Genomic DNA, 14227 nt, shown 5'->3' on the forward strand with positions numbered 1-14227 from the left:
GATAACCTAAATACCCTGGCAGTGGCAATAAGCTTAAATGTTTGTATTTACATTTTTGGAGTTGATTTTCATAAAATATGCTATTTAACTGCTACTGTTTAACAAGGACTGATTTAAATTGTGTTTGCACAACAAATGTTTTGGCGCTTTTGTTCATGTGGGAGAATATTCCAATAAAGGTGCACTACACACTACTTTTGAATTCATTATTGGGCTTTGCGTATACAATGCAGTTAATCACGATTAATAAGAGAAATAGTGCGATTAACTTCGATTAAAAATTTTAATCGTTGCCCAGCCCTAATATATATACAAAAAAGTTGGTAAAATTGTGTTAGATGTAAATATAAACTGAATACAATGATTTGCAAATCCTTTTCAACCCATATTCAATTGAAAGCATTACAAAGACAACATATTTGATGTTAAAACTCAAACTTTTTTTTTTTTGCAAATAATAATTAACTTAGAATTTCATGGCTGCAACACGTGCCAAAGTAGTTGGGAAAGGGCATGTTCACCACTGTGTTACATCACGTTTTCTTTTAACAACACTCAATAAACGTTTGGGAACTGAGGAAACTAATTGTTGAAGCTTTGAAAGTAGAATTCTTTACCATTCTTGCTTGATGTAGAGCTTAAGTTGTCGTATTTTACGCTTCATAATGCGCTACACATTTTCGATGGGAGACATGTCTGGACTGCAGGCGGACCAGGAAAGTACCCGCACTCTTTTACTACGAAGTAACACGTAGCTTGGCATTGTTTTGCTGAAATAAGCAGGGGCGTCCATGATAATGTTGCTTGGATGACAACATATGTTGCTCCAAAACCTGTATGGACCATTCAGCATTAATGGTGCCTTCTCAGATGTGTAAGTTACCCATGATTTGGGCACTAATACACCCCCATACCATCACACATGCTGGCTTTTGAACTTTGCGCCTATAACAATCCGGATGGTTATTTTCCTCTTTGTTCCGGAGAACACCACGTCCACAATTTCCATATATAATTTGAAATGTGGACTCGTCAGACCACAGAACACTTTTCCACTTTGCATCAGTCCATCTTAGATGATCTCGGGCCCAGCGAAGCCCGCGACGTTCCTCTGTGTTGTTGATAAATGGCATTTGCTTTGCATAGTAGAGTTTTAACTTGCATTTACAGATGTAGCGACCAACTGTAGTAACTGACAGTGGTTTTCTGAGTATTTCTGAGCCCATGTGGTGATATCTTTTACACACTGATGTCGGTTTTTAATGCAGTACATCGCTTACGTCCAGTGATTTCTCCAGATTCTCTGAACCTTTTGATAATTTTACGGACCCTAGATGGTAAAATCCCTAAATTCTTTGCAAAAAAAATGTTTAGCAGTTTTAACATCAAATATGTTGTCTTTGTAGCATATTCAACAGAATTGGGGTTGAAAATTCTTTGCAAATCATTGTATCCCGTTTATATGTACATCTAACACAATTTCCCAACTCATATGGAAACGGGGTTTGAATGTATTTATATACATATATATATATATATATATATATTATATAGCCTATTATTTGCGCACTATTTACAAGTATGTACCAAAACACGACACCGAAAAAATACTTTGATCAATGAAAACAGCGCTGCAGAAACCGGCTGTAAACATCTCCTGTTTTGCTAAACATGAGTTCCAAACTCCTACTACTGACTAACATGGATGTACCCTTACGAAAATGATGTCATATAAACTGATCTGTGAGAGATTAAAATTAATAACTGTCTTTCAAAATATAGGTTGGGTCAAATTTAGAGCAGATATAGTAAAAATAGACATGTAATAACCTGTTGGAGGATGAAGTCGGTTTATGGCTGTCATTTGAATCTAGAGAATGTTGAGATAGAACCTCAACAGTTGGTTTCTGCAACAAAACACAAAAATATAATGTCATAACTAATTAATTATAACATTCTCACCACTTTTTGTTGATAAAAATCTGAGCATACAATGCCAGATAAAGGGTAAAAATTATTACAGAGTTTCAGCTCTTAGACAATTCATTAAGAATGTAACACACACAAAAATCTGGTTCAGAAAATATGAGGACCTGAATTGAGACACTAATTTAAAGCTTTGACATTAACATTGTAACACACATTTTCTGGTTCAGAAATATGAGGACCTTATATGAAACACACCTAAGTCTTTCTTGCTTCAAACAATATAAGGACATGACGAGTGCTCACATGTAGAATTTATGTTGTTGACTTGTAACATCTCCTGTTTTGCTAAACATGAGTTCTAACTTCCTACTGACTAACATGGATGTACCCTTGCGAAAAAGTTGTCATATAAACTGATCTGTGAGAGATTAAAATAAATAAATGTCTTTCAAAATATAGGTTGGGTCAAATTTAGAGCAGATATAGTAAAAATAGACATGTAATAACCTGTTGGAGGGATGAAGTCAGTTAATGGCTCACATCTGAATCTGGAGAATGTTGAGATGGAACCTCAACAGTTGGTTTCTGCAACAAAACACAAAAATATAATGTCAAAACTAATTAATTATAACATTATCAGCACTTTTTGTTGATAAAACTCTGAGCATACAATGCCAGATAAATAGTAAAGATTATTACAGAGTTTCAGCTCTTAGACAATTAATTAAGAATATAAAACACACTAAAATCTGGTTCAGAAATATGAGGACCTAAATTGAGACACTCATTTTAAAGCTTGGACATTAACATTGTAACACACACTAATCTGGTTTAGAAAATATAAGGACCTTATATGAAACACACCTAAGTCTTTCTTGTTCAAACAATATAAGGACATGACGAGTGGTCACATGTAGAATGTATGTTGTTGACTTGTAACATCTCTTGTTTGCTAAACATGAGTTCCAAACTCCTTACTGACTAACATGGATGTACCCTTACGAAAATGTTGTCAAATAAACTGATCTGTGAGAGATTAAAATTAATAAATGTCTTTCAAAATATAGGTTGGGTCACATTTAGAGCAGATATAGTAAAAATAGACTTGTAATAACCTGTTGGAGGGATGAAGTCGGTTTATCGCTCACATCTGAATCTGGAGAATGTTGAGATAGAACCCCAACAGTTGGTGTCTGCAACAAAACACAAAAATATAATGTCAGAACTAATTAATTATAACATTAACAACCACTTTGGTTAATAATATTCTGAGCATATAATTCTACATAAACAGTAAAGATTATTATAGCGTTTTAGCTCTTAGACTATTATTTAAGAATGTAACATTCACTAAAATGTGGTTCAGAAAATATGAGGACCTGGATTGAAACACTCATTTTAAAGCTTTGAATTAAACATTGTAACACACACTAATGTGGTTCAGAAAATATGAGGACCTTATATGAAACACACTGAAGTCTTTTTTAGTTCAAACAATATGAGTACATGACAAGTGATCACATACAGAATTCATGTTGCTGACCTGTAACATCTCCTGTTTTGCTAAACATGAGTTGTTATTTCCACACTGACTAACATGGATGTACGCTTAAAACATGTTGTCATATAAACTGATCTGTGAGAGGTTAAAAGGATTAAATGTCTTTTGAAGTATAGGTTGTGTCAAGTTTTTAGCAGATATAGGGCAGCACGGTGGTACAGGGGTTAGTGCATGTGTGTCACAAATCGAAGGTCCTGAGTAGTCCTGAGTTAAATCCTGGGCTCGTGATCTTTCTGTGTGGAGTTTGCATGTTCTCCCCGTGACTGCGTGGGTTCCCTCCGGGTACTCCGGCTTCATCATACCTCCAAAGACATGCACCTGGGGATAGGTTGATTGGCAACACTAATTGGCCCTAGTGTGTGAATGTGAGTGTAAATGTTGTCTATTTGTGTTGGCCGTGTAATGAGGTGGCGACTTGTCCAGGGTGTACTCCGCCTTCCGCCCGAATGCAGCTCAGATAGGCTCAAGCACACCCCGCCACCCCAAAAAAGGGACAGGTAGTAGAAAATGGATGGATGGATGGTTAGTAAAATAGTCAAGTAATAACCTGTTGGAGGGATGAAGTCGGTTTATCGCTCACATGAATCTGGAGAATGTTGAGATAGAACATCAACAGTTGGTGTCTGCAACAAAACACATAAAAATAATGTTAGAACTTATTAATTATAACATTATCAGCACTTTTTGTTGTTAACATTATGAGCATATAATGCCAGATAAATAGTAAAGATATTTATAGAGGGTTTCTGTCTCTTGTCCCGCTCATGTCTTGAGATGAACTTCCCTCGGTACTCGACCACAAAAGAACCTTTTTAAATTGATGCAAGAGCAAATACACCATATCCTGATAAAACAGTTTATCAATTAACAATGTTTGGAATATCTGTTTTAAAAAGGAATAATAATAGTTGTTACTTGACAAAAAATTCAATTACAAACAGAATTACTCTTTCATAAATGTAATTAATTATTAAATTAAGTACAAACCCCGTTTCCATATGAGTTGGGAAATTGTGTTAGATGTAAATATAAACAGAAATATAAACAGAATACAATGATTTGCAAATCATTTTCAAGCCATATTCAGTTGAATATGCTACAAAGACAACATATTTGATGTTCAAACTTATAAACGTTTTTTTGGTGCAAATAATCAATAACTTTAGAATTTGATGCCAGCAACACGCGACAAAGAAGTTGGGAAAGGTGGCAATAAATACTGATAAAGTTAAGAAATGCTCATCAAACACTTATTTGGGACATCCCACAGGTGTGAAGGCTAATTTGGAACAGGTGGGTGCCATGATTGGGTATAAAAACAGCTTCCCAAAAAATGCTCAGTCTTTCACAGGAAAGGATGGGGCGAGGTACACCCCTTTGTCCACAACTGCGTGAGCAAATAGTCAAACAGTTTAAGAACAACGTTTCTCAAAGTGCAATTGCAAGAAATTTAGGGATTTCAATATCTACGCTCCATGATATCATCAAAAGGTTCAGAGAATCTGGAGAAATCACTCCACGTAAGCGGCATGTCTGGAAACTAACATTGAATAACCGTGACCTTCGATCCCTCAGACGGCACTGTATCAAAAACCGACATCAATCTCTAAAGGATATCACCACATGAGTTCAGGAACACTTCAGAAAACCCATCCATCCATCCATTTTCTACCGCTTATTCCCTTTTTGGGGTCGCGGGGGGCGCTGGTGCCTATCTCAGCTACAATCGGGCGGAAGGCGGGGTACACCCTGGACAAGTCGCCACCTCATCGCAGGGCCAACACAGATAGACAACATTTACACTCACATTCACACACTAGGGCCAATTTTTAGTGTTGCCAATCAACCTATCCCCAGGTGCATGTCTTTGGAAGTGGGAGGAAGCCGGAGTACCCGGAGGGAACCCACGCATTCAGGGGGAGAACATGCAAACTCCACACAGGAAGATCCCGAGGCTGGATTTGAACCCAGGACTGCAGGACCTTCGTATTGTGAGGCAGACGCACTAACCCCTCTGCCACCGTGAAGCCCACTTCAGAAAACCACTGTCACTAAATACAGTTTGTTGCTATATCTGTAAGTGCAAGTTAAAGCTCTATTATGCAAAGCGAAAGCCAATTATCAACATCCAGAAACGCCGCCGGCTTCTCTGGGCCCGAGATCATCTAAGATGGACTGATGCAAAGTGGAAAGGTGTTCTGTGGTCTAACGAGCCCAAATTTCAAATTGTTTTTGGAAATATTCGACACCGTTTCATCCGGACCAAAGGGGAAGCCAACCATCCAGACTGTTATCGACGCAAAGTTGAAAAGCCAGCATCTGTGATGGTATGGGGGTGCATTAGTGCCCAAGGCATGGGTAACTTACACATCTGTAAGTTACCCATCTGTTTGGAACAACATTTGCTGCCACTTAAGCGCCAACTTTTTCATGTACGCCCCTGCTTATTTCAGCAAGACAATGCCAAGCCACATTCAGCACGTGTTCAGCTTCATAAAAAAAGAGTGCAGGTACATTCCTGGCCGGCCTGCAGTCCTATCGAAAATGTGTGGCGCATTATGAAGCGTAAAATATGACAGCGGAGACCCCGGACTGTTGAAGGACTGAAGCTTTACATAAAACAAGAATGGGAAAGAATTCCACTTTCAAAGCTTCAACAATTAGTTTCCTCAGTTCCCAAACGTTTATTGAGTGTTGTTAAAAGAAAAGGTGATGTAACACAGTGGTGAACATGCCCTTTCCCAACTACTTTGGCACGTGTTGCAGCCCTGAAATTCTAAGTTAATTATTATTTGCAAAAAAAAATCAAGTTTATGAGTTTGAACATCAAATATCTTGTCTTTGTAGCATATTCAACTGAATATGGGTTGAAAAGGATTTGCAAATCATTGTATTCCGTTTATCTTTACATCGAACACAATTTCCCAACTTTTATGGAAACGGGGTTTGTAATTAATGTGTTACTTGAAAAATGTTTGTTTTAAATATCTAGCATATGCAGTTGAGAGACATTTCATGAGTGCAGTGTGTGTGTGTGCCTTTAAAAAGCCGTGCCTTTTGCCAAGTGACGTGGGACGTCAGCGCCCAGACATAGCAGAATAGTTCAGCTGTATTTTTTAGCTTAGCAGTGGCAGTTAAGACAGTTCTGTTGAATGTTTTTGTTCGCGTGTGGATGAGGCCTCTGTCTATTTGATATCGTGTTCGTAATTACTTCCGGGGGTTGCTTTCATTAGTAAAAAGATATTACCTGCACTAAACCTTTTGTGCTTCTAACGCTGTCTTGTTGACATACAATCACATCAAAAGCAGCATGCCACATTACATCAAACGCATCGTAACAGCGTTGTAGCGTACATAAAAGTTATTAGATTACTCGTTACCGGTAAAAGTAACAGCATTAGTAACATCGTTTTCATATACCGCTGTTATACCATCCATCCATCCATCCATCATCTTCCGCTTTTCCGAGGTGAGGTTGCGGGGGCAACAGCCTAAGCAGGGAAGCCCAGACTTCCCTCTCCCCAGCCACTTCGTCTAGCTCTTCCCGGGGGATCCCGAGGCGTTCCCAGGCCAGCCGGGAGACATAGTCTTCCCAACGTGTCCTGGGTCTTCCCCGTGGCCTCCTACCGGTTGAACATTTCTGACACACCTCCCTAAGAATGGTGGCATCTTGTCCAGATGCCCGAACCACCTCATCTGGGTCTTCTCCATGTGGAGGAGCAGCAACTTTACTTTGAGTTCCTCCCGGATGGCAGACCTCGCTGATGACATCATCGCTAATGTTGCGGCGGGTCTTAATCCAGTCGGACTTCGCAGATCTGTTCCTCCCGCTGGACTTAGGTAAAAAACGTTTCCTGAGAGTTGTTCTACTCGGAAGACGGGAAATAGTTTATTGACTCCATCCATCCATCCACCTTCTTCCGTTTATCCGAGGTCAGGTCGCGGGGACAGCAGCCTAAGTAGGGAAGCCCAGACTTCCCTCTCCCCAGCCACTTTGTCCAGCTCCTCACGGGGGATCCCGAGGCGTTCCCAGGCCAGCCGGGAGACATAGTCTTCCCAACGTGTCCTGGGTCTTCCCCGTGGCCTCCTACCGGTTGGACGTGCCCTAGGAGGTGTTTAGGGTGGCATCCTGACCAGATGCCCGAACCACCTCATCTGGCTCCTCTCCATGTGGAGGAGCAGCGGCTTTACTTTGAGTTCCTCCCGGATGGCAGAGCTTCTCACCCTATCTCTAAGGGAGAGACCTGGAAACTCATTTGGGCCGCTTGTACCCGTGATCTTATCCTTTCGGTCATGACCCAAAGCTCATGACCATAGGTGAGGATGGGAACGTAGATCGACCGGTAAATTGAGAGCTTTGCCTTCCGGCTCAGCTCCTTCTTCACCACAACGGATCGATACAACGTCCGCATTACTGAAGACGCCGCACCGATCCGCCTGTCGATCTCACGATCCACTCTTCCCCCACTCGTGAACAAGACTCCGAGGGGCCATAGAGGTCGGGTGCATTGTGAGCTGGGCGGCAGCCGAAGGCAGGGCACTTGGCGGTCCGATCCTCGGCTACAGAAGCTAGCTCTTGGAACGTGGAACGCTGTTATTCCAAACACTTCTAATTAAAGCCATATAATACAACCTCTATTAGACAATAAGGAAATGATCCAAATGAGATGTTGATACAGTTACCATTGATATGTTACATAACAAGACATACCTTTCCAATCATTGATCCACTGGGCCTTAAAACAAGACTTGTCACATCCAGATCAAATAAACTCGGTGGCTTCAGCCTCAGGATTATGTCTCGCTCTTCTTTTGGGCACGATGTCTATATCATGTGTTGATGCGCCTAACAAATCCACACATAAAAATGAAAAAAGTCAGTGACACAGAAATAAAACAAAGAACTAAACCCTTCAAAAACTGTTAAATTTAGGCTCAATGCAGCCATGAAGCTTCTCAAACAAAGTACTAATATAACAATATCAGTAACATGCCAACTCCACAGTGCTTATCAGCTTGAAATATTTGTATTTGAGAAAAAGTATAAACAATTTGAAGAACTCTAGTCTGTCTTGTTTAAAATGAAGAAAAGGTTTACTTGCATAGTGATCAAGGGTGATGGTTCAAATGCAGAGAATAATTTCACCACACCTAGTGTGTGACAATCACTGCTACTTATAATCTTCCATGCAACTTAAAAAAAAAAAAATTTAAATGCCTTGGCCTTGGCCCAGAACTGAAATGCTTAATTTAACCTCATAAAATCAAATCTGATTGCGATTAATAACAACAAACATTTAACTGTTGTTTATAATGAACTATTTTCCTATGTTAAAAAACATTGGTCTATTTAATTACGTTAAACTCCATTTTATGCTCACCTGATTCAACCATGCTGCTGAAGACTGTCAAAGATGGTTTGTGACCAAGATAGATGTCCCCCTCAGGTGATGCAGGTCCCGGAAGTGCTGTTCACTGAGCGCTCTGTTGTGCTCAAAATCGTGTGTGAAGTTTTGTATTTCGATTATAAATGGTCCTTTGGGAAAACCCTTTTTTATATATATATTCAATATTAGGTGTGATACGTGAGCTGTATAACTTCCAAGATGAAAATAGTTAACTAGTGATTTAGCCCTCTGTTAGGAGCAAACATCATCCACTGGCCAATCAGGCAGCGCCTAACTGAAAATTGGACCAATCAGACGCCGAGACTCTTCAGAGTGGGCGGAAGTAACCATCTTGAACACAATGTGAAGTGAATACCTCCAAAAACAATCGCCAATTGAATCCAAAATTTGTCCCAAAGATAAAAATACCAAAATCATGTGCTATTGTAACCATTTGAAAATATTAAATAGTGGATGTAGTTTGAATTGCATTTGAATTATCGCCTTTGTCTCAATCAAGGTTGAAGGTTTTTTTTCAGGCACATTTAAAGTAATTATTGTGCGGCATTGTATTTTAGACAACAGAATAGCAAAAAGCCCAATACAGTAAAATACTGAATCAAACCAATTAAATCATCACCATAATCCCTTTATTACTAACTGTCTAGCCCAAATCCTCTCCAGATAAACCAAATGAATAGATAAAACTAACATAAAAAGGTTGAGATCATCAGATCAGTTGAAAATGTGTTATTTGATTTAGATTTCAAAAGTATGTTTATTGCTGTAATGATTAGATGTTTTTCAAATGTTGGAGTGTGTGAGTTTCTGACCCACATGACATATGAGGACATATGACATATGAGGACAAGTGTGTGTGTGTGTGTGTGTCATAATAGCAAAGATGGCCACTAGGGGCAAAATCGAAAGTGACCCAAAAAATTACACACACTTTCACACACTTTTTCTGAAAATTTGACAAATGAAGACTTTAGAGATTTTTGGTCTGGGAACATGCTGGGAGGGTCTAGAACACGATAGCATTGCGGGAAATATGAGGACATGGAAAATGTCCTCATATTTCAACAGGTCCTCATATGTAAGGTGAAATTTCATAAAAATGTCCCCATATGTCACTTTGACAAACGCACACACACACACACACACACACACACACACACACGCACACACACACACACACACACGCTTGTACTTTTTACCTTCTTGAGACCTCTGAATAATGCCTAGCTCTTTAGGACCACCCTTTCTAGAGTTATAAAGATTTTTATTTACAACATTAATAATATAGACGTACTATGCAAATATAAAAAAACTTGTTGTAAAAAATGTGTTGGAATTTCACAAGAAAAAGGTCACACTTTCACAAGAAAAACTTTTAGCAGTATTATAATGAAAGTCGTCATTTTACTCAACGCAAGTCAAAATTTTACAAGAAAAACTGAACATTTGTGCAATATTATGATACAATTTGGAATTTTACTCAACAACAGTGGCAATTTTACATGAAAAGCTTAAAATTTGGGCAATTTTATGAAAAGTGTCGTAATTTTAACTCGACAAAAGCCACAATTTTATAAGAAAACTTTGAAATTTGGGCAATATTAAAATAATAATCTGAATTTTTACTTGGCAAAATTATGACAAAGGTCATCATTTTACTCAAATGTCACTATTTTACAAGAACATCAAAAGAAACTGACAATACTGTGATAAAAGTCAGAATTTTATATGACAAATGTCACCATTTTGCATTAAAAATGAATAATTTTACATAAAAAAAGTAATCATTTTACTAGAAAATACTGCAACATTACAGAAACAGAAATAATATGAGAAATTGTTCCGACACATTGTAAGAAAAAGACTGATTTTAGTTCTTTTTTTTGTTTATAACTGGTTTTTAATCGTCATTATTTACTTCAAGTTATTACAGTATGTCTCTACATACATATATTGTTTTTCTTTTTTTGGGCCAATTCCTTACACACACTGGTTATTACGTATGTTGACCAGAGGGGGAGCACTTTTAAAACCGACACACAGTCAATTTGAAAAATCCCTCCTTTTGGGAACAACCCTAATTTTGATAGATTTCACCACCAGGGGTGCAAATCCTCATAAGGAAGGCATTTTTCCTTGTTGATGTCTCAAGAAGGGTAGAAATACAAGAACACACAGACACACACACACACACACACACACACACACACACACACACACACACACACACACACACACACACACACACACACACACACACACACACACACACACACACACACACACACACACACACACACACACAGTTAAAATACACATCAGGCAGCAGGTGGAACATATGTTATACCTCGTTAACATTTTTAGTGCTGGTTTTAAGAGACTAATCTGCTTGTAATGTATTGCAACATTAAAAAGGTCACTGCATGTGTGAGCTAAATGCGTGAAATGAAGCGTGTAATGTCTGCTGCAACATGGACTGATTGAATACCACAGCTAAAAAAAACAATGCTTACATTTTGGACTCCAGAGTCAAAGGTTGAAGTCCAGACCAAAATGGTTGCTGTATGAACAGCATGGATATTCAACACAATTGATTTGAGGGCCACAGTTCCAGAAAGCTAAGGATCTGAGGGCCAGACTTTTCCCTTTAATATTAGTCTTAGTTTGTCAATTCTGGGGAACGAGCGTCCACTACAATAGATGTCTGATTTTGGTCTAATTTGTCAGCTATAATTCGCTGCTTTTAAAGACCTTCTGCAAAAATGCTGGTCAAAGATTATATCTATGAAAAGTACTCTTGTGTTTTTATGAAATGTTTTTTGAACTAAGCTTGCAGGCCACCGATTAAATAGCCCAAATGATAAAAAAAAGACAAATTGGAACATTGATGAACACTATTTTTTAGTGGCGAGCCGTGCATTTCCCACCTAGGCTTTGACCTCTCAAAATACCATCGTTTATGTCCCCACATGACCATTGCTGGAGAAATACTATACAGGAACACATTTACGCACTACTGGGCATCGATCACCTCAACAGTGTACAAAACGGGTTATTTTGTGGCGCATTTATGTGACCAAGGGCAACGGCTGTTTATGACCCCTCTTCCCTTAGAAACAGCTGTTGCCATGTAATCAGGGAAAGTCCAAATAAAAGAGGAGGCGTGCAATCCTTTCGTATATACATATGTATACATACAAATATACATGTGTATACATACATATATACATACATATATTTGTATACATACATACATTTGTATACATACATATTTACATTTGTATACATACATACATATATATTTGTATACATACATACATATGTATACATACATATATACATTTGTATACATACATTTAAAAATCAATAAACCCGCAGCAGCATTTAAAACATGTCTTAGGGTGTACTGTCAAAATTAAAATAAATAAAAAAACATTTTAAACGTGAAAAAAGAACGAAATAAAATATTGGAAATCACAATTTGTAACACCTATTCGACGCCGTATAAGCCAGTGGTGGCCCTGGTTGTCAGGTTCAAACACCGATGACATCTATTTAAACAGACAAGAAGCAAGGAATTCAACAGATTCAATTTAGCTCAAAGAGGCGAGCATCGTACCACACTCTGATTGCTTCCTCTCCGCTTTGTAGGTCTCGGGTCAAGACAAGATTTTCCTGTAGATTACAATAGATCAAAGAAACAGACACCTTCATGTCGCTTCCCATCGTACACAGAGCAGTTTTACAAGCCTTTTGCTTGGTAAGATCAAAGACGGCTTTTGTCTCTTTGCCGGGAACTGATGGAAACACAAAAGTTTTGTGATAACTTAGATACAATTATTCTGACACCCGTAGTCGATGAGTCGAGTGGGAGTGGCGGGCGTTTGCCAATTCATCGCCAGAACTGAGCGAGCTACCGGGTTTGACCGACATTGTCTAACAAGAGGTAGTTTCTCTTTAAAGAATATATATTTGCAAGGCCATTTTCAAGAAGGATATTCCAACCACAAGTTGCAATTCACTAAAGCAGGAAGTGTTTCGCCCTAGCTAGCGGCGAATTCACCAATACTCACTTTTTTAACGCACAAAGAAGGAGAACAAAACGTTGATTAGGTGGCAGATATCCTTCTTGAAAATGGCCTTGCATATATATATCTGCCACCTAATCAACGTTTTGTTCTCCTTCTTTGGGCGTTAAAAAAGTGAGTATTGGTGAATTCGCCGCTAGCTAGGGCGAAACACTTCCTGCTTTAGTAAATTAAAATTGCAACTTGTGGTTGTATACTCACTTTGGAATGACAAGTATCCAATCACAGTCCCGTTAACATCAGGCTACCCACATAGGCTACCGTCAACAACTTGTGATCTGATTGGCTATCGCAACTGTCTATCAACTGTATGCGTTGTCAAATTAATCCGCTAACGGTCCCGGGTGTGGCTCCGCTGATCTACATAGCACCGCCGTGGCTCAAACCAGTGAGTATCCAATCACAGGGCGCTTAAATCTCACGTTCAACGTGAGGCCAGCTGGAAGGCCTTACCGACAAAAACTCGAGATCTGATTGGCTATCGCGATTATCTATCAACTGTATGTGCCCGTTCACTAACAGCGCATAACAGGCTCTGGCAGATTTGGTACAGCATGGCAACATAAGCTAGCTGAATTCTGATTGGATAAAAACTGTAACCTAAAAACAACAGCACTGGAAGGAGCTTAATATGACATAAAGAGAATATTAATACTTTTAGAGGATTAGAGAAGGTAAATAAAAAATTACTTTTATTTTTAATTAGGATCATTATTTCTGGTTATGTTAGGCCAGCAAAGAAAAGCTTGCTGGCACAACACTGCCACTAAAATAACTAAATAAATACAATAAATGACTGCTGACTGCATGTGACGTAAACAAGATACAGCAACACTTACTTACATAGATTACATTAAGAAAAAAAATAACTGCCGAAAAGGAGAGTACTTAAAGCGGTACCTTGAGGAACGCCTCAGTTATGCAAATCACCAATTCGGACTTCAGTGTTCTGTGTTTGCTGGCAAGGTTAAATCGTCAATGCCAGGATCTGCCAAAGTGTTTACAATGGTCCTAGTGTGTGTGTGACTATCATGGGTACTTTAACTTTAACATTCTACTGTTGTTTCAGAATTAGCTGCGAGAAAACCAGTTGAATAGCACCGCCTTACAGATTCCTCTCGAGCAAGAGATGGCATTAGTGTAATGCGTGTTGATACAATTCAATATTTTAATGACATTTTCCCTAGAACAGGGGTCGGCAACCTTTACCACTCAAAGAGCCATTTTGACCCGTTTCACAA

At 38.8% G+C, this 14227-nt stretch overlaps 1 long non-coding RNA gene across 1 annotated transcript; it reads right to left on the bottom strand.

Annotated features, from left to right (window-relative positions):
* Positions 1-1838: 1838 nt before the first annotated feature.
* LOC133538559 (uncharacterized) lies at positions 1839-8269 on the bottom strand. Its single transcript, XR_009803038.1, has 5 exons — positions 8202-8269; positions 4038-4113; positions 3045-3122; positions 2437-2514; positions 1839-1907 (listed from the first exon to the last, which is right to left on the bottom strand). It is a non-coding gene; the product is annotated as an uncharacterized LOC133538559 (long non-coding RNA).
* Between the last annotated feature and the right edge of the window lie 5958 nt (positions 8270-14227).

Source organism: Nerophis ophidion, linkage group LG20 (genome assembly GCF_033978795.1).
Source record: "Nerophis ophidion isolate RoL-2023_Sa linkage group LG20, RoL_Noph_v1.0, whole genome shotgun sequence".
In the NCBI taxonomy this organism is placed as follows: domain Eukaryota; kingdom Metazoa; phylum Chordata; class Actinopteri; order Syngnathiformes; family Syngnathidae; genus Nerophis; species Nerophis ophidion.